Here is a 26061-nt window from a genome sequence, read left to right as displayed (position 1 = left end):
TGGATATGGGATTGTTGTACCTTATTTGCATTTAAATATGTTCATCTATCTTGCTATAAGAGAGCTAAAGACAATAAAAACACAGCTATGACAGCTTAAAACTACATATATGAGCTCTTTAGAAAGCCTTGAATTGACGAGAGGGGTTGGGTTCTGCTTTTGTTAAACACCAGTGTCTGTATTTGAATCATGATGCTTTCCCAGCAACTGGATGTGACATTTCTGACAAATGTTATTTGACTTTTGCTAAGATGCAAGCCGGTATAAAGACTGTCACTTATTTAAATGCGGTGTTGGAATTTCTTGGTAGTCTCAACTGATATTGATATTCAGTCCAGGAAGCGGAGGAATGTCAAATCTCCAGTTAAACGGTTTTAAGTAACTGTGTACAATAATTAGAAAACAAGTCTTATTTGGTCCATTCTCCCTGCAGCTGCTTTCCGATCACACAGGTTTGATCAAGGGACCAATTATAACAGCTACAGAAAGCTCAGCTAAATTACCCGGCCATGAACTTGAAATGAAAGCAGTTTTGCACCAAATAAATAACAACCTTTTACTATCTGTGTAATTGCAGAAACAGTTTTTTTTTTTCTCCACGGCAGAGAAAACCAACTGCCTCATAAATTTCACACATTAAAATGTACCACCAGTGTTTAACCAAGGTTCAAAAGTTTATCACCCTGCGAGGATGGTTCTTCTTTGAGGTAATCTCCGGTTCAGGGTTTACAGTCGTGTGATCCAATTATCCCTTTTATGTGAGATATCTGACTGTTATTGTGCAGCAACTCTGGCACTAAACTGAGCACACATTGTTAAGGAAAAAAAGAAAGAAACATAATGTTTGTTTATGAGGACGGTAAATTTCTCAGAAAAGTCTGGTGCCTGCACTCGATGATTTAGCCAGGCATGAATCAGCGCCCAGGCAAGTGAGCAATCACACAACACACAGCAGTCAGAGGGAACACATTCACGCCTAATACAGTTATTTCTGAGTCTGAAATGTGTTTGCTGCTTCACTTCAGTTTGGTCAGTGCAGAACAATGTCACCTGAACTCAAGTGAAACCCGAAAAAGCTGCAGCAAGATGCCTGAAAACAGCTGAAGGACCTGAGTTCGGAGTGTAAGAGGGTTGGTAAATCTGAAGGCAGTTACCTCATATACATATTTCTCTGTTTGTTCTTAAAACTACCAAGACGGGAGAATTACACCAAAAGACAAGTTTGTCATGTGAAGCTGAAGTCACAGGTACCAGAATCTGATTTGTTTCGACGTCCTCTTCCACCACAAACTCAAACCGAGTGGGATGACAGGTTGGTCGATAAAATCTGTGTCCGCCGCTGTTGCAATAAACTACAGTCCGTTGCAACAGCCGTGGATGGATGGAGTCTCTTTCCATCGTTTGTCACTTTCCCTTTGCACCGTCCACAAAGAATTGACGTGTGCAGATGATCTGTAAACTGTACAGTTGAGTGATTTGAAATAGTATAGATTGGAATAATCCATTACATGCAAAACACGTAATAAACTGGAAAGCATGCGGACGCCTGAACGTTACAGCCATATGTGAATGTCATTCCAAAACAAAACAATGGACATGAACTCCACTACTATAACAGCCTCCACTTCAGGCTTGCAGATTTTTAGAACCCGGCTGCAGGAATTCGCTCCCCTTCAGACACGAGAGCCTCGGTGAGGTACAACACTGATGTTAAGTGATAAGGTCTGGCTCACTGTCAGCGTTCCAGTTCAACCCAAAAGTGTTGTATGGAGCACTGTGCTCACACCAAACTGAGAAAAACAGTTATTTATTTTGTTAAAGATTATTTTTGGGCCATTTTCAACCTTTACTGGATAGTTGGCAGTAGAGAGGGGGTACGATGTGCAACAAAGGACTCGAACCAGGGACGTTGTGGCTATGTGGTATAATAATAATAAGAAGAATGATAGTAACAACTTTATTTGTACAACTTGCTCTGATATACCTAATATTTAAATGTCATCTGGTCCTAAACTGCTCCTACTGAATGATACCTCCTCTTTAGAGCTCATCAGACACATACACTTTTAGTTGGTTTGACAGCAGCAGGATCATTCTCTCTACAGTCTTTATTGGATATAACATATATGGAGTTGTCAGTAGCAAGAAAGCATGATGCCAAACAATCAATCAACCATCAGTGCCTGGACTTCCTTTACTGATAAAGGGAAAGATCTTCTATGTACACGCTAGGTCATACACCCTACACGACTTCTCTATGTATGTATAAGAAGCCTACGTATATGCATATATGTGCTTGTCTGTGTGTCTTAAATATTTTTCATTTCATTATTTCCCTTTTTTTGTTATTTTTCCTTTTTCAGCTCCCCTTTAAATTATTTATTTTCAAAAAATGTTCTCCATTGCTCAGGCCAATTGTAATGCGGACTGGGTTGAAGCAGTGGGTGGTGGTTAATTGTTGGGTAGTTCTTTGTGTATGTTCTTTATTAAATGTAGTTAAATAACAATACAAAGTTGACAGCAAAAAAATATATAAATTTTTAAAAACAGAGTTTACAAAGTGCTTTGACAACGAAAGCAGGCTATTCAGTACAGAAGGCAATAGAACAACAGGGAAGAACCGTAAGGCCAAAAAAAGTTAAAGCAAGCAAGACAAAAGACACAAAGACACAAAAACACAGTAGAGACAACATCACATGAAAGCAAGTTTATAAAAATGGCTTTTAAGAAGTGATTTAATAGAAGTCACTGTTTCTGCAAGTCTCATCTCCTCAAGCCTCAACTTTGGAACGACCAGAAGAGCCCCACCTGAGGATCTACAGCTGCAAACTGCCTCCTATGGGGTCAACAGTTTTGCTGTGGAGCTCGGGGGCTAGACCCAGACGTGCTTTAAAAAGTGATCATTAAAATCTTAAAATAGATAATAAAGCAAAGAGGGAGGCACTGGAGAGAAGCCAGGACTGGGGCGATGTCGTCTGTTAAAACCAGCAAGATGCACCCTAACAGTCGGACCACCAGGGTGCCAGGAAACCCATTTCTTTATGGACTTGGCTTTGAGCACAGCGGCAACAGTACGGTTCATTGAGGTGTTTTTAATAGTTTTTGGACAACAATGAAGCTCTATGGCACAGAGGAAGAAGATATATCAGGTTTTAATACACACAGCACTTACAAATAGATACATCAATTGTTGGTTTTGGTCTTTTTATTGGATTTTTTGACAGTAAGAAAATACAGAGTATCACCAGACTTTATTATTAATGTAAAAGTATAATTTATAAGGAAATACAATCCATCACTGATGAAAAATCTTGCTGGTACAGTGGCTGTATATCTGGAGCTCCTTGATTTTCTTTACAGCGACTGATGTTACAGGTTTGAACTGTTGCTACAGAAGTAAAACCAGAAGTGACCCAGAAAGTGGAGCAAATGTCAAGGGAATTTGTCTTCTACATATCAGTTTTATCATTCACACTGAGACACTGACATCCCGAATCCAGCTGACACAGAGCTCAGCACTTTGAGATATATACGGAGGAGAACATACCTGCTAAGTGTTAATACATAATGCAGCAGCGCTCACTGACAGTAAAGTGTGTCACATGGATTGGCTGTAGTAATGCAGGCGGCTCTGTCACAAATGAATCGAATGCTTCCAGGTTCCGGCGGGTGGACTGAGGGGATCCCACTGTGACCCAGATCCATTTTAAACGCCTCGCTCTGGGGAAGCTGATGGACAGACGCTGGCTACGGAGAGAACCCGTGCTATGTCATTATGCTGGCAGAGTGTGGAGTGCCATGTGGACCTGGTGGGACAGATCACCTCGTTTTGCCCTTGTGCATATGTATGTGTGTGATGGTGAGGCAGAGTGACACAAAAGGGAAAGCAAGAAAGACAGAGAGAGAGAAAGAAAGACGGAGCTCGCTGTCATTTCAAAGTGTTTTCACCTTCAGGACTTTAACTTCTAACGGACCTGATAGACAGCAAACCTCAGTTTACAAAGTGAAATACCAAAATCTGAAGTTGCAGTAGCGTCAAAACAATTTACAATCGGATTATATGAAGAAATGACACCATTATTTGACAAATAGGCTCTAATCTGTCCAAATTCAGTGCACTTGGCAACAATTTATCATCATTGCTACACTTTGAAGTGACACTTCACCTAAAATGTTTTTTAGAATCAAATGGACCTATTTGAACAAATAGTCTCCCAAACGCTTCGGGGACTCATTCAGGAAATTAAAGCGCCTTTGATGTTTTTGCTGTTTGAACTCCTGCTGCTTGAAGAAGAGCGAAGATTTGGCGAATCAGACTGATGTGAACAGATTCAGTTTTTCTCTCATCATGTGCATTAGTGAGATCTCAGTCATTGTGTTATAGTAACTTGGCCCAACACCTCTAAATGGCTGCATTTGTTTCAGCAGTTCATGCGGTCTCGTGCTCCTGTTTTCAGGCCCATTACAGTCTTTCAGTTAGATTTTTATGTTAGTTTTGAGAAATCTACCCAAGTAAAACTGTCTTACCCCATTGGCAAATGTTTTTGCTCAATATGCAAACATTTTTGCAGTGTAAATAATGTCATACCCGCTTCCAGCAGGCAGGATTAAGAATGGGGACATCTGCATCCATGAAGAATCGAATCAGAAAACCTGCTTCAAAAAAGGTGACAATTATCGATGAGATGGATGCAGCTTCACAGGTTCTTTTAAGTCGACTTACAGAAGTAAACAAACTGAAACACAACCAGACTGGTCTCTGGTTTGAATGAATGAAGTGAAACAAAATGCAATTCAGTCTGATTATGAGGATGACTTTACAGAGGTGGAGGGACCTTTAAAAACACCAGAATGGCAAAATGCTCATCTGCGAAGTGGCAACGAGTTTTCAGTTTTTTTTCTTATCATGTAGTCCAAAGTTGGACACAACCTTCATTGAGTCTAGCCAGGTTTCCATGCAAATTTTAACCAAACTTGCCAAAATCTGCAAAAAAAATTTGCAAATTGGCGTGAATTTCCACCCACCACCGTTATGCGAGTAGTAGGAGTTGGAAATGCATTTACTCATTTAAGCAAGTATCCTTCCAAATGGCTAGTATACAAGCATCAACAAACATAACTGTCATTTTCTTTGTCGATGACATGTTTTAGATATCGAGTAGCAAAGAGCTACGATGCTAAAGAAATAAATGCATGGAGCTGATGCTTGAATCTCTTGGCTGCTATTCAGATTTGATGACTTGTTGGCACCTTGTTGACACCATATCTGCATCTTTTCTTCAGTGGAATTCCATTGAGCCTCTGAATGGCACTTTCCCAGTAGCATTTTCCACTTGGTGCACTCAACTTAATTATGGTGTTTCTGTCATGAATGAATCTTAACTCAGTCTACAAGTGAACCACGTCTTCCTGAAATCATCACGTCTTGTAAAAACTGGGCCTTATATCCTCTGCTGATGACAAATATGTTAATTTTCCATCTCACAAACTGCAGCAGTGAAACACACAGTCTCTATCCGGCTTATTTTAGTGCTGGGAAAGCATTTTTCCTGACATCTTCAGACAACAGAAAGCATCGGTCCACACGAAGAGAAGTCTCTCAGCCTTACCCATACACTGTCCCGAGCTTGACCGACGGCGTCTCGGGGAGCTTCTTGGAGTCTGTGAATTACTAACAAGGATAAGCACAGATTTATCTGATGTCTTCTTCGATATGTCAGAAGTAACATCACACAAAGCTGCCGTTATCCTTGCCGTGGAATATAGGACTCCGTGAAGTTAGAGGAGGGAAACAGAAGAAACTGAAGGATCCAAGTTGACGGCTGACAAAAAACAGCTTGACTCATATATTGATTGGATATACTACATGGCCAAAAGTTTGGGGACACAGCAGTAAAGGGAAATCCTAATGCAGCAGTATACAGTGCTAATAATGTGCTTCCAACTTTGTGGCAACAGGTTTTTGTGTTTGTCCATGGGGAGATTGTCTTGAAACAGGAAAGGGACAAAGCCAGCTCCATAAAGAAATGGTTTTAAATTATGTGACATTAAAAAAATTGAAATAAAAAAAACAATCCAGTGTTTCAGTGCATCATGGAGTAGTTTTAAAGAAAACTTCTGGCTCCTTTCTTTTGGTTGAACTCTTTTTAAAAGAATGAAATTACTTTTTTAGTTTGCATCTGCTCTTTTTGTACTCTGAGGACATCTACAGAATACAGTTCTGGATGGAAAATAGCTTCATGATGAAACTTTGATGGTTCAAAGCTGAAAAGCTGAATTTAATAAGACTCATGGCACAAACACAAGACAATATATGGCAGATGTAATTAAGTGAAGTATTTTCAAACTTTCTTATCAGGGCTGGCGTAAAGGAAAGGCAGCAGCGTATTCCAAAAATGAATTATCCACTAAGTTATTTTCTATAATTATGTTCTGTGTTTTCCTGTAATTATATTGGTAGTTTGGCACAAAGCAACTGGAGATAAGCGGGATGATAAAAAGATTAAATAAAGGGGGAAAAGGCAGGCTTTGTGAAGACACCACACACTGGAAAATTACAACTGAGATCTTTTAATGACTTTGCAATTATGAGCCGAGCTCGGCTGCTTGTTGGCATTTAGCAGTGAGAGTGTGGAGAATGCTAATTCTAAATGTTTACATCTTTCACTTCAATTTGGGAAAGTGTTGCAGTTGAGTCGCAGCTAATTTGAGTTCACGCCAGTTCACTCTTTGATCGGACTCGATCACGCAGTCGAGCGTCATGTAAAATTCACAGTGAACCAGAAATTCACCCTGAACAAATGACTAAAGAACTCCGATGTGCACTCACAGAAATCGAGGGAGACGAGGTTGCTTCAGTTCTAGGTGCTTCTCTCTGTCTTTGCCATTATTTCAGTCCCATCTATAATTCTGACTGATCAGTGTGTTTGTGTTCAGACCTCCCTCCTCTTCTGAAAGAACAGACAGGAGAACCAAGGCGACCGGGTCGGCATTACACATGACGACTTCCCACTAGGGGCCCTTGAGGCAGAGGATCTTTGTTTCTGCTTTATCGATTAGGGATTGTGTGTCGCGGCTCCTGGGCGTATCATGCGCCCCTGACATGCTTTTTCCAGTCAAGAGAAGGCACAGGCTGTTGTTTTCCCCCCCTCAGGCTGACCTTGTGACTTCTTCACAGAAATACGAAATTCCTGCAGGCAAACTCCTGAGCTCTCCAGAGCCTGCAGGCCAAAGGAGGAGCGATAAATGTGGAGGGGCAAGAAAAGAAAACAAGGATATGTTTTTTAAATCTCCATATAATCCGGAGCTGTAGCTACCAGTGAGGACACGGGTCATGTCCTTTGTATTTTGTAATTTGTAGGGGAGTTTAGACTCTCCAGTTAAAAACCTGGGTATTTTATAAGCTGAATGTAGCATTTTTGACTCAATAATTAAATATGACTTGTTTTAGGACAACATAATGAATAAGTAAACAGTTCCAGTATCTCTCTCTTCTAGTATATTATTCCTGGCACTTTGGAGAAAGCTTTAAAACACCATTTAAAACTCCCCATGAGAAACAGGTCCCCTTTGCTAGCCTGGTTCGACTACACATTTTGACAAATAAAGGCAGGTCTCAATTAGAGGCCTGGTCTGAATTTTTATAGAAATTCTATGGATGTATAAGAACTCTTATCGCCTACACAAATAGAAATGTTTAAACTTTTGTCAATATGGACACATCAGTTAGATTCTCCACAATTCAGTATTTCAGTTCATTTTATGGAAACCATGAGTGCCAAAGTATCAAATGATCAAATGACTGATTCATAATTGTTATTCAATAGAAGCAATACTGATACTGATTTAAATAAGCAGTTTGACAGCATTTCCCATCTTTGTGCCTAAACCACAAAATGTTAAAGATAGTGTCAAAAAATGTCAGAATTAACAGGAAATGTACCAAGCCAACTTGTCGTTTAGGAAGATTGATGAGAGGATAACAAAATACTGGAAACCACAAAGTTTAAATAATGTTGAGCTAACACGATATTAGGAGCTGCTGACTGGGTCTGTGACTAATATAAATTCTTCGCAGGAGACTTTTTTTCTCTGCACGTGTTAACCTAACCTTGGTGTTCCTGGAGAAAAACAAAAGAGAAATAGCATCAGTGTCTCGCCATTAGAGAATCTTTTATCAGGAAGCCTTTGAGCAGAAGTGGGTGTTATTTTACAGCCATTTCCGTCAGCGGAGCGTTTCTTGGCTCGGTGCTGCATGTCTTTGAGGGGCTTTGTCTCCTTCACACTTCTGCCACTTTCACAGAATTAAAGCAACAAGCACCCCTCTCTTCCCTGCCTCATGAGTAATGTGTGATGATTAGAACAGATAATTACATCTATTTACATATAAATGTGATTGATACTTGTCCTACAGAGTTAAGCTTCCTTAAGCCGCTGCAGGAGCCGTTTGCCACTGATCTTGTTATAATCTATCCATAATATTTGGATCCTCCATCTGAAGTTACCTAATTAAATGATCATTCGCGACAAGTAAACAATTGGGGATGATGATGCTAATTAACGATGGCTGAACACTGTGAGCCCGTACGTGTTGAGAGACGCTACCACTGCATTCTTCTAATGGTGTTTATTAGGAGACTTATGATTAATGCGACTTCATAAAGAGACGGAGTAAGATCTGTTTTTTTCCAGTAGCAGAGATGGGGCGACAGCAGCACCGCACATTGTCTGAGAGGCCACAGGCCTAATTGATTAGGTGCTGTCATCCAGAATATCGACCGCCCTCATAAGAATCTCAAATGAGCACTCCAGTGATAATGCCAGCACTCGTTAAAATTTGAGCACAGTGGGATATTTGGAAATGTCAAGACGAACACAAATGGTTTCAAAACAGGAGGACCTTTTTTAAATAGATGCCGCATATCAATATTTAAGCAAAACCACCATCTTTCCCTAACCAAAATGCTTAAGTTGCTTAAAGTGAGCCACAACTCTGTGGATGGTCCTGGTGTCAGAAGTCTGCACTTTGTATCCACCATCCACCCTAACCACCTTTCCTTCAGCTCCAGTGCGGTACATAAAGTGATTCATTCACTCCAAAAAATGTTGTGATTGGGGAAACAATTTAGTAATACATAGACGTCATTTCTAGGACACAGTGTTGCACCGTGAAGATGTCGCACTTCTTGAAAAGGTTGTGCCGTCACACTACTTGAAATGTGTGAAGCTCCTAAGTGTGTCAGGATTTTTACAGTGTGTCAAAGGAAATGGAGGCTCAGTCCGACCCGGGGTCAAACCTCCAACCAGACGCCTTTTGGCAAACGCTTTGCACCTGCAGCCCACCAGCAAGCTTTCAGAGTCTTTAAGAACCCAGAGGCTCTTTGGGCTTGGAGCCAAAGTTTTAATAAGCAGTCTGACTGTGTACCTGTTGAGGCGCAACCTGACTGGAGGGCATGTTTGACACGAGGCTACACAGGGTGAGCAAATGTTCTTAACACCTTCACCCAGGGGCTTCAGGCAGGACCAATAAAAATTAAAAAAGACAGCAGGGAGAAGGAACAGAAACATGATTATATCTCAAATTTCTGAACACACAATCAAGATATTGTTGCTAGTTGTTAAATAAATGCAGATATAATAAAGAAGTCTGAAGTGAATCACAAAACACAATCCACAACTCCCATTTTTATATTTATTGCATTCAGGCTGCCAGTCTTTTCTTAAATGACATATAGCTGTTCGAAAAGTAAATCAGATAATTTTCTTGTTTTGTACGCCTAACCTTTTACCCTAACCTCCTCCTTGTTTTGCAACATTATAACTAGGACAGCAACTAACTTCACTTAAAATTTCTAAATCTACTTGACCGAGTGAACTTACAAATTTGAGTTTGTTTCACTTCAAATTTTCAATAATTAAACAACAGTTAAATTTACTTATCTGGTTTTACAAACAGTCAGTTTTACTGTTATAAAGGACTAAAGAAACCAAAAAATATTCACATTTAAGAAGCTGTAATGAGAGACTTTTGACATTTTGTCTTAAAACTGACTCCAAACGATTGATTGATTGATTGTTTTTGCTCCAATTATAACAGCATCACATTTGCGTGACCCAAAGAGGTCTTCAGGTAAATAAATGTTTCGTGCGGTCATCTTTCTACAGGTGAACCAAAATTCAGACTGCAGCAGCAAACAGCTGAAAACAAGAGCCTCACACAGAAACTGTCCTAGTTTAAGAAGTAATGACCTTCTCCTCACTTCTGATGAACTGGGTTGGATGTCACCCCACTTTGGTTCCAGTAACACTATTCGAACAGGACGTGGACAGCTGCTTTCCCCCAGGGGTCAGTCCTTTACTCCATGCTGTTCAGTGTTTATTTGCTTTCCTGTAGTTAAATTATTCTCCACTGTCGGGTTTAGTTTCATTGCTGCACTGGTGACACTGAAAACATGCTCTTATGAGAGTCACTGGATCCAGCTCTATATCAGCCACGCTGATCTGATGGGTTTGTTTTGGGGGATTGTTGATTATTGTAACTGATGATATCCATGCTGTTGCATCCTATCGGGAACAAATTTATAGGAATTCAAATGGAGACACTACAGCTGTTTTCAATATTTTGGGGGAATGTTAAAGTCAAGTTTCAAGTCCTTATAAGCAAGCTGGGAGTGAAGATCTCTGAATCCTAGACACTGAGATAAAATGAGAGCAGTTAAATACATTTTACCTCCAAGTATTTTCACATTGTGTTCTTTCAAAAGCCAAATGTTTATGGATCCAATTCGTAAGATTTAAGATAATGTAGACAGAAATGGTATATAATATTCATAGATATTTTTACCTTATAATCACCTTAAAATGAGAATGACTGTTACCTTAATGTGATATGTTTTTATCTACAAAAACAGAGATAGTGGATCCTCTTCCACAGAGTCTGCCATATTTCTACAGTAGCAGAATGGGTTACATGATGCTTCAGTTCTCCTACACACTAGGAAAGGTAGGAATGAGGGGAAGGGTATTCAGTTGGTTGCAGTCTGCAACCTCATTGCTAGATGCCACTAAATCCTACACAGTGGTCCTTTCAATATTCAAGGTGAGAAGCTAAACAAGGTCTTCCTTTCATTGTCTTTAGCTTTCATTGTTCTAGTAATTAAAGAGCCAAAACCTGGCTGGAATGTTTTTGCTTTCAAGTCCAGAATCAAGTCTTTTAGCCAAGATTCAAGTAATTCAAGTTTCCCCAAGTCCCTTCTCAAATCAACGTTTGTGTCAAACCTGAACACCACTCTCCCCAATATTAAGGTTGTGGATCAGTTCCGCAGTCTTAAAAGGGCCGGTGTGAATGATTTAGTGGTGAAGTTGCAGAATACAACTAACTGAACACCACGTGTCTGTATATGACGACCTGGGAATGAGAACAGCTCTGAAATTTATAGGAAGAACTATGGTGGCCACGAAACCTGTAAACAATGAGAAACCTCCTATCTAGAGCCAGTGTTTGATCTGTCCGTTCTGGGCTACAACATGGCGGACTCCATGGAAGGCGACTCACAAGGAACACGATTCCTATATTCAGGTGATTTTACACTAATGAAAACGTACCTATGTATTCATTTCTGCCAGTATATCCTCCTAAATGTTAAACACTGGATCTTTAAGGTAACAAACACCGACAGAGTAAAAAGACATTGGCAGCTATTGTTTCCTACTGTATGCACCACACCAGTGAGACAGATCATCACATGAACTGTTCCCAGCTTCAACACAAAACCATAATAGCAGCAATTTTATGGCATTCGCTCCCTTGACTGATTCCTCAGTTGTGTGTTGTGGGCATCAGGTGTGTGTTGTACCTCAGCTATCAGCGCCTAAATGTTTCCAAATGAAACTCATTACTATGCCATTACACATGGACCTATGCATTTTTCTCACCATGCTCAGTGTTTGTACATAGTTCATAGTGAAACAAAACTACACTGCAGTCCTTTAAGGAAGCAAAATAATTGACTTGTTTCTCAGGGAGGGCTTTTTGTACTCGCTGTGTGTCCATAGTTGTTGGTTGTCTACCCCGGAGCTCAAAGCACCCCCCATGGTCCCGACTGCAGGAGTGACTACTAATTATACAACAGCAGGAGAGCACACTGTGAAAAAGGTAACTGACTTGTTATAACTTTGAAAATGTACTTTTTAAAAATGCTTATTTCTGTTGTTTTTCTCTTGCGTGGTCTTGAAATATGATATTAACTTAAGGCAGGTGGGTGTTAGAGATATGAAAGAAATGAAGCCCGATCTGATGCATGTAGTTTACCGACAAAGAGGTTGAGGTAAAATCAGATTATCGCAACAGGAGAAACGATTTATTTTGATGAATACAAGAGAGAAAATGTTTTGGGGACTACATAAGGAATCAAAATACTTCGCTTCCAGAATCAGAAAAGGTTGAGATCAGATAGGAAGCACGGGAAACAAGGGGAGATAAGGAGCAGGTGAGCGGCAGGACATGAAAGAGAGAAGTGAAAGAGAATGAATGTGTATGAAACAGTGAAGTGATTGTCGGGCTTTTGTATCAGAGCTTTTGAAGAGCCGTCTGGTTTGTACAAAGGGAGAGGTCAGTGAACAGATAAGGGTAGAATAGGTGGTCTGTCATACGCACAGGTGAAGAAATCCCACCCCGCCAAACAAAGAGAATGAGAAACAGACGAGAGTAGAGGATGGATGCAACCCTCCAAGGGATGCAAGCCATTTTCTGACCTAGGCAACATCAAAAGGACTGAAGATGATGAACAGCAAGAAAGAGTGAAACAAACCTGTTCTATAAGATCGGTTTATGAGTTACACGCACTAGGACATGTTTCAAAAAGCCTTAGTAGTCTTATTTCCTAAACCTCCTGTGGAATAAATGTAGAGTTTTTATCTAATTATAGCGTCTAGTTATTCTGAGGGTATTTGTAGATAAATGAGACAATCCCAGTGAAATTTGGTTCACTCTGTGTGACAGAGGATGTGTAGCAGTGTGTTTTTATGAAGTGGAGTCTTATTTTAATACTACCACTGGCAGCAAGGCAGATATTTTAATTCTAGCATTAGATTTTTGTTACTGTCAACAAATCTCATGAAAAGATCAAAACCAACAATGTGTTTGTCTTTCAATACTTTGACCTCCCTGCTGTGTCTCTGAGCCCACTGGTTCCAACTCAACATATAAATGAGATGTTAAAACCTCACAATTACACAAAGTAATTTCATTAGAGCTCAACTGACCTACTGCAAACATATCTGTATATTGGCGATATAGTGGTGTCACTGAGATTATGCTGTGATTTACAATATTGTGGCGGCAGAGTAAGAGAGCAGAGGCAGCTCTCAGCAATGTCAGCTAGAATTGGTTAACAAAATATATGTAAAATTAACATAAAATATTCTTAAATATAGTTATTTAAGAAAGCAACATATTGCAAAGCCATACTGGTGTAACATCGGTGCAATATCCACATTTATTTATTTTTATTCCAGTTCAAAAGTTCATTATATCAACCACCATATCGGTAATCTGTGAATTTTCCCCTCTAAATGTCAGTCAGGGTCAAAGGTAAAAGTTAACATTACTAACTATTACTAACACAGACTTCTTTGTATTTGCTTTCTTTACCAACAAGTGCAAAACTGCGGTTCCCTTTAATCCATTTCAATAAAATTACCATTTCTAGTGGCTCCAACATTGTGCAATCGATAAAAAAACACCAAATCCCTCCGTGAAGGCTTGTTTTCCTGAGCAGTAGTGAATAACATTCACACCTCCTGCTGTAGTGACATTTGTAATGCTATTACTAAGTCCCGCTACCTTCACTCCTCTCGCCTTAGAAAAGCTGCTTTCTTTCTTCAATTTAAATACCTGAGGTGTGGAGTCGATCAAGTTCAAGTTTCAGCCTTAAAAAGCCCTAAAAGCGCTCACGATATCCCCTGCTATCACTGCGTGGGACCTGGCATCCTGCAGGTATCACGCACACACACAGACACACAAAATCCTTAAATCTTAACAAAAGCTGCACAAAAACTAAAGAAAAGAAAAACTTTGCATAGTTTGCATTCCTCTGTTATAGAGGATGTACACTGGGAGACCTCAGGGCGTTCATTTACAGTTGGAGATGAAGAGGAGAAATCAAACAACAATTTGAGAGATTGATTTGCTCGGAGCCGCGTTGTGCCTTCAAGTGTCTCACATGGTGGAGTAAATGAAGTTCCTGCTACCTCTTGTCTTCCATCTGAAGACTCCTGCTGTCAGTGAGCCACCGCCAGTCACATTTTGATCTTTGCTTTCATGTCTCTCACTCCTTTCGCCCCCTCTAACCAAACATATCTCGCTTTTTAATTAGACCCAGAAAGAGGCTGCCTCACTTTTCTTGTGCATGGGTTTTTTTTCCCCACTTGAATCTAAAATACATTATTCAATCTGAAAGGAGATTGCAAGAATTCTCAGTGTGTTTACTACACATATGGGCCTGTGGCTATTACACTGACGATCACACAGACAGCACTTTATATATATTAAAAAAAACAGGAAATTGCACTTCTACGACCTGATAGATGAAAACTAAATAAAAACTGAACCTAGCAGAAGTGAGAGATGAAAAAGCTGTAGGAATTGGGGTGCAAGGGAGTTAAAAAACACACCTCTGCGACTACGGGAACAAACAACATCCAGGCACTTCTCACAAGACAGAGCGATGCACTAACAAGCCCTCAGAGTGGCTCATTTTTCCACCTCTTGCTGTTTCTGTTCATTCTGGGTGCCAGACACATCAGTCTGTGGGTTCGCAGGGGTTGTGACTGCTTGGAGATGAAATCCTAGTGGGCATTGCATGACTGGAATCCATGTAGTGATTCAGGCTCCTGTCTGTGTCGGCTGTCGCTCCTGACAAGGAAACATGATGTCAAAACAGAAGCTTTCGAGGGTAGCAAGGGTAGTAGCTGGAGATAAGGAAGCTATTGCTGTTAAATTGGACAAGAGGTACCACTGTGCTGCACCACAGAATGAAATATATAGACCATAAATAAGAGTATCTGCTGAAACATCTTGAACTTTCAGTGGGGTGCTTTATTTCAGCGATAAAGATAAACTATGGCCAAAAGAATGCATATAAACCCTCGTCCACATACTTTTGATCTTGGACTGTTTTTCATGGTTTGGGCAGCAATAAGGCAAATCTTAATGCAACAGTTAAAATTATATTTAAGACAACCAGTTTGTGTTTGGCCCGCGTGCACAAATCCAGCTCCATAAAGAAATGTTTCTTTTCCCAGTTTTGTGTGGAAGAACTTCATTGAACCACAATCACCTGTAGGTTGAACTGGAACACAGACGTATCACCTGACATCAGTGTTGGACCACACTAATGTTCTTTGTGTCTGAATGAGAGCAAACGCTGGTGGAAGAGCTTCACAGAAGTGAGGAGGCTTTTGTAGCAGCTGATTAACACTCGTGGTCTTATGAGTGGAGTTATGCATTCAACAATCACATGTGTTCACATACTTATGGCCATGTAGGGTACAATTCAGTGCAACATTTGTTATAAACTTGCACTTGAAGCCCACAAGGATTTTTTAACTTTCTGTTGATACCACTGGCCCCTGTGGACAAAAGTGTTTGCAGTGCCTTGTTTCATTGATTTCAACGGGAATTCAACTCATTGGCAGACATTAAGAAAACTATATAGAAATAGCCAATCCTCTAGCTTATGGTCTTGTTTATGTAGATCTTATAGAGGCATTCAGTTGAGATTGTTTCATAACCCGTTAAAACTCCTTAATACGTTTAAGTTCTAGTCAACTTTCTGCAGTATCCAGTGTTTGGTAATGGGAGTAGAGAGCTGTGCAAACTGGGAGAGTCTGATACAGCAGGGCAACAGGGTGATGAAAGAATGTCCATCGCACATAATCTCGAATGCAGGGATTAATCACTATTTAATTCAAAATCTGACTTCAACTGAAATGGATTGTTTCTAATTAAGTCAGATTCTCTTTCAGCTGAACGCTTAGGTGAAAATTCAGATTCAGCGTGTCCTCTCACAGTACTGTCAGTCCAAATGCTGCGACAAAAGGAAAACATTACTTCAAGGAAGCGGCATCTTGCATCACTTATACACTTTATATAATACTGTAAGTAAGCAAGTGTTTCAAAATATGGTTTTGGGCGAGGACACATCTGATTAATGGCCCATTTTACAGTAAGCGGTGAATATAAAAATGCTGTCCGAGTTCCAGGATTTTCCTTCCTGTGATGCAAAACCTTTCACTAATAGATTAGCAAGCACTCCTCGTACGCAGATTGTAAATGTTGGCAGTGTCACGTTTCACAAATGACTGCTCACATATTGCAGTAAATCCCGTAGATGTCTCAGCTCATGCATGGGTCACAAGTGTTAGGTTTTATTGGTGAAAAGTGTAAAAATGAGCAATCTCATGTTACAAACTTGGTGAATCTCAAGCCAGAAAAGAAACTAATTAAAAATATTTTGTATGATTAATTTTCTTTGCTTTAACTGTTTGTTCTGTGCTGTACAATAAACGGTTAATTAATTCCTCTACACTGGTAAAATATCTATATGAGCTGGCTCTGTCAGACATGCAATTAGTATTGTAGAGGTCGATAAAGGTCATAGATTAACTTTAAAATTATCTGGTTGACAAATCATCAAGATCGAAGCTCTTCAAATAATTGAAGGAGGAGGAGATTTAAATCTAATTACAAAAAGGTCTTCACCAACTTGCCAGAAATGCTGATCAGGAGTATGTAAAGTAATGAACCTCCATTATGAACAGGCGGGCACCTCCGTTCCTGCTGACACCGCTAGAAACCATCATCACCTCGGCAGATTAAAACAATCGAGCACAAACATTTCAAATTCATAATTCATTTCCGGTGCGCGGCGTTTGATGAATGAAAGCAGACTGGAGATCAGCGTTTGTAAGGAGCCAGTCTGAGAGAGGAGACCAAGTCGTTACATCGGGTCATGGAGAGAAGCTCAAGTAACAAAGCGCAGCAGGAAAGACGATTTCAAATAATATCCTGCTAATTAAATTTCTCCAAAAGTCAGGCAAAAGCCATTAAAATGACTCCAGTGCTGTTTGAGTGGAGCTTTATTGAAATTGCTTCATCTGAAGCACATCAAAAGACAAAAATGGTGATAAGAGAAAAAAAATTAACTATGAGCCACTGCTGGGTCGCATCATTTAATCAAGCTTTCGCTCTCCTCCACAGAACTGAGTGCAGCACTTTCTACACAGCGCATGGTTTAAAAGCTATTGTGCCAAAAGCTGCCTATTCATAAAGTCTTCACACATAGCTTTACATCATCACAAACAGTTATCTGGAGCATACGGGGTTGTGTTTGTAGAGTGGACCAGGTATATTTGGTGTAGAACTTCAGAGGAATGTGGGGCGCCCTGCTGGTCCGAGAGGTTAAGACAATGAACCTCAAAGTCAAAGACCTTCGTTTGATTTCGTTCGTCATCTCTCTCCCCTCATTCCCTGTCGGCTGTCTAATATTTAAAAAAAGCATAAAATAATACCAAAATAATTCAAAAATAGTATCATCCAGACTTCACCAGACATGGCCGTGTTCCGGCTCTGCCTCAGTTGCTGGAGCTAATCGCTCTAGACAGTGCTCTAAATTCAACCAGAAGCGTCGCGGTGCGTCTCAGAAGTGTCCCAGAATCATCTCTCCACCCACTTGTGTCAAGCAGCACAGAGAAGGTCGCATTGGCAGGAAGTCAGACACAGAAACGGCATAGAGAATCCGGTCAGTTTCACTCCACATCGACATTGTGGCACCAGACCAGAAGTCAGTCAGTCAGAGGCAGGTTAGAGGAGATTTGGACAAATTACACAAGTAAACAACGTATGGCAGGCAACACACTCCGAAGACGTTCCGCTTCCTGAACGCTCTCGGCAGGATTTGAAGACGCGCGGAGCCAAACCGCGCCCCTAGCGTGACATTATGAAGCCGTGACCGGTGGAACTTTGGGTGGTTTAAAGCCACATGCATGCAGTGACCTCCTTCTTACTGCACAGCACAGTTTACTCAGTGGGAGATCTTAAGTCAAAAGGGAAAATATGGCCAGGGACCAAATGTGTTTTCATTCTTTTAAACTGTTTTGTCACTTTTAATGATTTTTTTTGTTGTCAACATTGCAGCAATTTAAATTATGGTTGGCAGAAGCGCTCAATAAAGCATACTTTTTATTGCCAATTGTGTGCTCAATTTGATTATCTATTCTGCTTATGGTGTTTCCTTTGTTCCATGATTTTGCTGCGTAATGTTATTTTGATATTGTATTTTATTGTGAAGCACTTTGGGAAGTCTTTTTTAATATGAACACTATAAACTAAATGAATTCTCTTCCTAATTTTTGATGACAATAATTGAGATACAACATGTCTCGAAATGAAAGTTTACAGCTAAGTATGAATAAATCAATTCACATTTGTGTTATAAATAACCTTTATCTGCAGCAGCTCTCATAACAACAGTCAACATTTATTTCTTGACTCTGCACAGAAATATCTCAACAACTACTGGATGGATTACTATGACATTTGGTCCAGACGTTCGGAGTCCCCACGGATGAATCCTAATAACTTTGTGTTCCCCTGACTTTTTATCTAGCATCATCGAGTCAACATTTAATTTGTCCAACACTTGTGGCTCAGGTGGTAGTCTCTTGTCTTACATTTGGTGTTGAGGTGATCCAAAAGTAATAGAAAGTAATCAAGTCACGTTACTTTAAATTTCTGACACTTGGATTAGGTTACTGACTACATTTTAACAACAATCAATATCTTTACATGACTAGTAAGGAGAGATAAATAAATGCTCAGATGTGACGTTTAAAGAACCCATATGTTGGAGTTATTAAAGTAGATGTATACATTTTATATATAGATTTTAATATGCACAGCTTTATTCACTTTAACAAGATGATGGTGTAACAGTTGTCTCGGGCTTTTTAATGGTGCTAATCTAACAAAATGTAAAGAAATATAGGCCAGAAAGCCTGCAGTTGATCCACAGTTACTGAAGCCACTGAAGCTGAATGATGATATGCACACTATATACATTTTAACATGCACAGCTTTATTCACTGCAACAAGACGATGGTGTAACAATTGTCTTGGGCTCCTTCCTCGGGTCTGACACTGGAGGATGCTTCAGAGGAAAAACTGAACTTCAGAAGGAGACGAGGGCAAATGAACCCGTGTGGGAACTCTTAAAATACCCCTTTAACTAGGGCAGCACACAAGGCTCGGGGTGTAGCACGCTGCATGGCGAACCTGTCCACGCAGGGGGGGACACGAGTTACATAAACCAACACGAGACACCGCAGGATCCTGCTAACTGGAGGTTCTGATAATAAAAAAGGCGTGGTGAGGGTTGAAATCATCTCACCTGCTGCATGGCGACTCAGATGACTGAGCAGGTACAGCACACACAGACTTGGGGATTAACTCCGGAGCTTCTACTTTGAATTTTAGCACTGCCAGCGAAGCAACTTCTACAACTGGGGTGCTTTAAAACAACCGAACGGAGCGGCGGTGGTTAAAGATTCATGGGCTCCATATTCACAGCCATCCGTTCCACTGATGAGGTCTATAGCAAGGGATTAAGGGAGCCTTGCATATTGTTAAAAGTAAATTGGTGCCTTTCAATTCTTGCAGCATTACCCAGTCTGTCCTGTGCATATAATGAATTCCAGTAATGAACTGGCCTTATACAGGAGAGCACAATATAAGCTGTAAAGTGTTGTACTATGCAGACCACATTTGTCACCATTACAGTCAATATTTGGTGACTGCCACAAGATTTATGTGGCCCTGGGGAACAATGAAAGAAGCCTGGTCTAATCTAATGTGAGTCATGATAGTCTCTGTGGCTGCAGTAGGCCCAGGTAATGGTCTGCATTATACAATGCAACACCAACTATTCTCCATCACTTCACCTTGATGCTCTGCTGTATGTATCACGCCGTTAGAGCATTAATATTTTGAGAAGAATAAAAGTATGAGGGTTAAGGCAATAATACGACAAAAAGACATTTTTGTGGTCAAGTTGTGTTATTAACTTTTATTTCTGAGTCTATGCTGACCCAAATATTACAGACGAAATCACCTCCTTTTCTATTTGTGCTGGTTGTCTCTGGTGACTGAGCTTAACATGGAATCAATTCAACTAATTGGAGACTTTAAATGGAATTGTTCTTGCCCAGTAACTGAATCGTTGCCAAAGCTGCAGCCTTGTTCAGCCAATGGAAAACAAATGATAGTGTTATGTCTATTAGCTCCGGCTTCAATTAACTTCTTAAACTCTTGATTTTCTCTTTGAATTTAAATTTAGAGGGGGAAACATTTGGTTACATTGTAACCTTAGTTCACGGAGACTAAGACTCCAATCAGACCACGGACACCACCATACAGCAGTGCAGGTGTTTAGGTAATCAGTAGGCTGTGATACTGATCGGTCTTAAAGAAACATTGTAGAGAGAGAAAGAGAAGGATACTGTGCGAGGTAAGAGACAAGTGCATGTTGATGTTCTAAAAACAGAAGTTAGTAAGTTTGGCCTGACACACTGCTTATGGTGATGATAATTTCAAACTCCTCAAAAACTCAAAAAGGAGTTCCTCAATAAGTCAAATCACAAGTTTCAGTGACCTTCGCTGTAACCAAAACAAGACTGACTTAAGACTGACTGCACAAAGGCCAAAACAGCCCCTTTTAAACCGGTAGCCCCTCCCACAAGGCTTAATATGTTCATAAGAAAATACAATAAACACATTTTCTTATTATATAAAGAATTTCTAACCTTGTAAACATAAATAAATCTGAACAAAAATGATGTATAATATCATCGATATTCCCATCTAACCAAAAAACATGATGCTGCTCACATGACCCAGAAAAGAAGATTGTACTATTAAACAGCCCAACGCCCGTGTTTGGCCTTACAAAGTCCTGATGGGAGACAGCAGGACGACTCTTCAGTGCTCTTCCATCAATGATTGTAAGTGACCAACGTATAAATGTATGTCTCTCAAGAAGGGGAGAATGAGTGGCGTGTGTATATGTCTTTATTTGTGTATGTGTGCTGCCCGCAGTCAGGAGAATATTAAGGTTAGCGCCAGATTGGCCTCAAATTTGTATCAAAATTAGCACTCCTTCTAAAAGTCATAACTCATTCAAATCCGAACACAGACATTATCTACATATTTTTAGATTCAGGGGACTTACACTTCCTAAGGTAATCATTACCCCTGTGGTCCATTGAGAATAAATGTCCATAAATCAGCTTAAATATAGTATGAGACAGTATGACAGTTACCCAGTGATAGTTGTCTGTACATCCATGTGTTCACTGCAAACAGCTAATTAATTCAGCATACTTTACATGGTGCTGATTTACCAAAATATAAACAAATATAGGCCAAAAAACAGGGCTCACTTCCTCTGAGATAGACTACACATATCTCCACATTGTCTGACAGCATCAGTCTGTATTAGTTCACTCTTGTCTCCTCACTGAAGCCGTATATATGTACACAGTGAGTGAAATATTCAAACCCAACGCTGCTGGGCTCTGTACCATTCAATCACATGAAAATATTTTACACTTTCAAATCCATGTCAGATTCAATTCATTTTGACATATTTGGTATCTTTGGAAACACTGGTATCTCCACTCCAAGAGAGAGAGAGAGTTCTGTGAGTTGGAAAAATGTTTGGCAAAAACCAGCATGAGTTTGTAGAGATTCAGGGTCCAGCAGAGTTCTGACAGTTAAAGGTCCATGAGTGCAACTTTTTGAAGGTTGATGTTCTTTATTTGTGCTGGCTGTGTATTTCTGATTCTGATTCTAAAATGGACCTTCTAGTCTGGTACTTTCTTAATAACTATATAAGATTATTTACTTTATTCATCCCCAAATGTGGAGAGATGGTGGCTACCACGTAGCAGCGTTTGTGGGAGCAGTTATGGGGGCTGGGTATGTTGCTCAAGGGCACCACAGTAGTGCCTAGGAGATGGAACTGGCACTTCTCCAGCTACTGGTCCACACACCTTGAACCCAACAACACTCCAGTTCCAAAGCAAAGTCCCTACTGACTGAGCTACTGCCTCCACGATGTTGTTACCATCTAGTTTCTGAGTAAATACCAGGGCATTAACAGACGGTACAATTAAAGGTTACCTGTAAGGTGTTTAGCAAAAACTCTGCACACTTACTATTTTCAAAAGTCAAAAGTTTTCAGGTAGTCAAGCTGGTCGATGTATTCTGGCATCGGAGGATAAAATCTGAGCTGGCTTAATGTATGCCACATTTAGTTATGTCATTGATGAAAATTTGGCCTGTTTAGGCTGAAAAGCCGCAGTTAGCAGCACTTAGGCCCGGTTTGGACTGGTTTCGGCTTCAAGATTCAGATCAATGCACTATGCACTTTCGGGTCATTTATCATGTCTGGACAGCAAGTGCCAGATTTACAGTAGGCATTGGATCAAATGTATTTGGGTCTTACAAGTCAGGATCACTTAATGCCCCTTTAACCCAGAGGTAATGAGAATGTTTTTCACATACTAAACCCTTTCAGCCAGCCGGGCTCCGCTCAGAGGAGCAGCTTGCTCAGCGATTCACACTGTATGCTTTGATTTTCTCCCCTGACCAGGTAAATCCACAAACAACCTAAAACTACCTGACCGTAAAGCATTTATTTTCTCCCGCAGTGTTAAGGGAACTGTCCTCACCGTCTTTTTTTTTTTTTTTTACTCTTAAATCCTTCAGCTTCATACGAATTTGACAGCCACTCCTGACAGGAAGCTTGTCAACAGACTGAAGACGAGTGCCTCAGGGCTGCTTGGCGTCTCCAGCCGGGGCCGGACATTAGCATGCACTGGGTGTACGAGGCTTATGTCCATATCACACCATGTGTGTGCATCATATCTAACCTCCCCTCCAGTCCTACACACCACAGGAAACTCCATTTACAAAAAGGTGTGTTGCCATGGTTACGACACACAGACCAGCATGCCAGTTCTTCTCGTGAAGTTTAACGCTGCATTGGATTTTGTTTTTTACATTTTGTGGTCTACAATCCTTATGTTTAACATTTTCATATCATATTTTAGCACATATACACTCAATTTTGAGAATTATTTTAAAGCTGCACTAATCAATATTTCTACAATAACAAAAGATTAAGTTAACAACATATCTCAGAGACCCACAGAACCACCAAGTCTGCAGTTCCTCTCAGCTTAATGGAGAGTTTTAGTTTCTTTTAGCCCAGTGTTTTGGTTCTTTTCAGTGATAAAGCTCTGATAAACCCACTGCACACAATGTACTGCTACTTGCCCAGCAACAAACACTGGTGAAGACCAAAACAGAGCTAAAAAGAAAATGAATATTGATTTTTTCAGGTGGTAGCTAACATTGCTACGTCTCTGTTGAATGTATGTGGGCCATGTCAACTTAATAAGGAGATTATGACATCTTTTAGGATGCCACAAAACCTTGAATAAAAACTTAAATAAATGTGTTAGAATTGCATAAATCTGGACACACACTCCTGCATTTCATATCATTAATATATGGAGATACACACTTTTACCATATCTGTACACAAACACATAATTCATACACAAACCTAAAATTTATTTGACACCGTCCCAGCATGCAAAGCTGCAAGAGGAAATCTGGAGTCCTGCTTCAATAATAAATTTCACTGCTCGTCAGTGGGTTTTAGTAATTTGGTTGTCTGCAAATGTCGAGGATATCAACGCAGGCAGTTTCTATTTTATTAGCTAATGTTATGACCCTCTCTTGTAGAGGAGCTCCCTGACAAAATCTAGATTTAAGAGCTTTATTATTGTAGTTTATATTGAGCTGGCATGGCACATATTCCTTAATAAAATTTTGTTTATTCAAATTATGACAAATTAACCGACGCACGGACAGTTCGGGACCTGCTAATATTACTGTCGGTACATAACACAATGCATAGAGGGTGACTGCTCGTGGGTCTGACTGCAAAGATTTGCCACTGGTCCCTTAACACATACTGTAAATCAGGCCATGCACAAGTTTATGTTCAGGAACTGAAGTCAGGGTTTTGTAGAGATTAGACAATTTAAACTAAGCTTTTAATAGAGGTTTTCAAAAGTTTTTATGAAGTGTCAGGGTTTATGTTTCATTAATGTTTTTCTTTACATTCTTATTAAAGAAAAATCCTTAAGTCCTTCTCAGGTGATCAGTGAGTTTATATTTCAGAACAAGAGCCTGGAGTTGAGGCTACATTCGGAAATAGAAAAGAATATAATACTAGAAAAAAAGTACATATCCAAGTTATTAATTCAGCGTCTGATCTCGACAGTGTGGATATCAGAGCAGAAAGTAGGCCATGAACCCCAACCAAAGATCATTTTCTGAAATGGACATAGTCAGTGCAAAGGCCAATAAAGCAGAGACACACCTCTGTGCCCACTCTCCATAATGGGGTCAAGTGTTAAATACACTGCCTTTCAGGGTGAATTTCATTTCCTTTCTTCCTTTCCCTCTCTGATCTACTGAAGTCTTTCTCCTGTGACATTTTAATTGCCGCGATTTTAAGAGCTGCCAAGTGAAAATATTGCCGGTGCAGCGTCGGTTAGAAGATCATCTAAGTCATTTTAATCATGACCCAAGAACATCAAAGTCATCTGTAAACAAAGTGTGAATGAAGATAAAACCTCTGCTGCTCTAACGTCACTGTTCAAACAGCAAAGGAGCGGAATGAGGAGCTGCACGTCGAGGACATTTCTCTTTCTGACAACATGTGAGTCTCTAAATGAAGTGTTGGGCTGATCCTGTAAAACTCAGCAGAGCATCTGTTAACCTTCTCTAATCCCTCTTCAAATGTGTTTTAATCACTCTGTGCCAGTTTTGTTTTGTTAAGCTGCATGTACACCAGTTGTTTGCCAAAGGGTTCCTCCGTCGTCGCAACGCATTCCCCAGAAATCTAATGAACTCATCAAAAATGTGACTTTTCCCATTTGAGATCCCTGCTGACTGCTCGGCTAATTGCAGTTCCCTCCATGGAAACACATCTCCTACGATACTGCTGTTGGAGTGATGTGTGTGGGGGTTGAGTACACCTCTGAAAAATCCAGATTTTTATGAATGAATAGTGATCACAAAAAACCTGTTTACCTTTCATTAAAGTCTGGTGTCATCAGACCTCTGATGAAGGCCACAAGCTTAAATGTGTCAGCATGCTTAAAAGTTCTTCATATTACAAGTTTTACTAGCGCTTTTTGACCTTTTCAGACTTTTTCCCTTCTGTATGCGCCTTGGAAGTACGAGAAGTTGTGCCAGAAATCCTGACTCTTCTTTCAAAAGGCATGTAGCAGCAGGAGGGTGGATAACATGTACCATACAGCTTAATGATGATCACTGTACCCCTTCCTAATGGTACGTTTATAAAGAATTACTGGTCTTTGTTACAGAGTCTATTTATGGAGTGGATTCTCACTTCATACGTCATCTCTGGCATGAATATTGGCACATCAGAGTCTTTACATCCAAATGTGAACCCCTGAGTTATCGGCAATCTTTGGGGAGGAAATCAAGTCATTCCAAATTGAAAGGCCAAGTGAAGTCACTGACGTTAAAGTTAAAGTCAAAGTGACTGCAGTCCACCACGCTGAATTCAGGACACGCAGATGCTGAATGTTGAATATTTTAGTGTCAAGTAAGAAGAGTCGTGAGAAACATTAAAGCTAAGAAACAAGCAAACCTACTGTAAACAAAGCAGATGGATTGCCCCTTTCCCGGTGTAATAATCACAAATACATTCAAATAAGCTTCCTGATGATCGAGTGCAGCATTGTCTGTTCACAGGAGAAACTCCTGTTAATGCAGCTGCTGGGTACACAAGACCTTCATCACCTCCTGCAGAGTAACATACCAAAATAATCACACTTTAAAGATTGTGAGAAAATCAAACCTTGAATGCATTATTGTTTTGCTTTTTCAATAATCTT

The 26061-nt window shown here is 40.1% G+C and overlaps 1 protein-coding gene across 3 annotated transcripts in view; it reads right to left on the bottom strand.

Moving 5' to 3' along the window:
* LOC127356627 (protein shisa-6) overlaps positions 1–26061 on the bottom strand; it is an 82541-nt gene that overhangs the window by 16761 nt on the left and 39719 nt on the right. The window lies entirely within an intron of this gene.

Source organism: Dicentrarchus labrax, unplaced genomic scaffold (assembly GCF_905237075.1).
Source record: "Dicentrarchus labrax unplaced genomic scaffold, dlabrax2021, whole genome shotgun sequence".
In the NCBI taxonomy this organism is placed as follows: domain Eukaryota; kingdom Metazoa; phylum Chordata; class Actinopteri; family Moronidae; genus Dicentrarchus; species Dicentrarchus labrax.
This window is presented reverse-complemented; position numbering and strand designations above follow the sequence as displayed.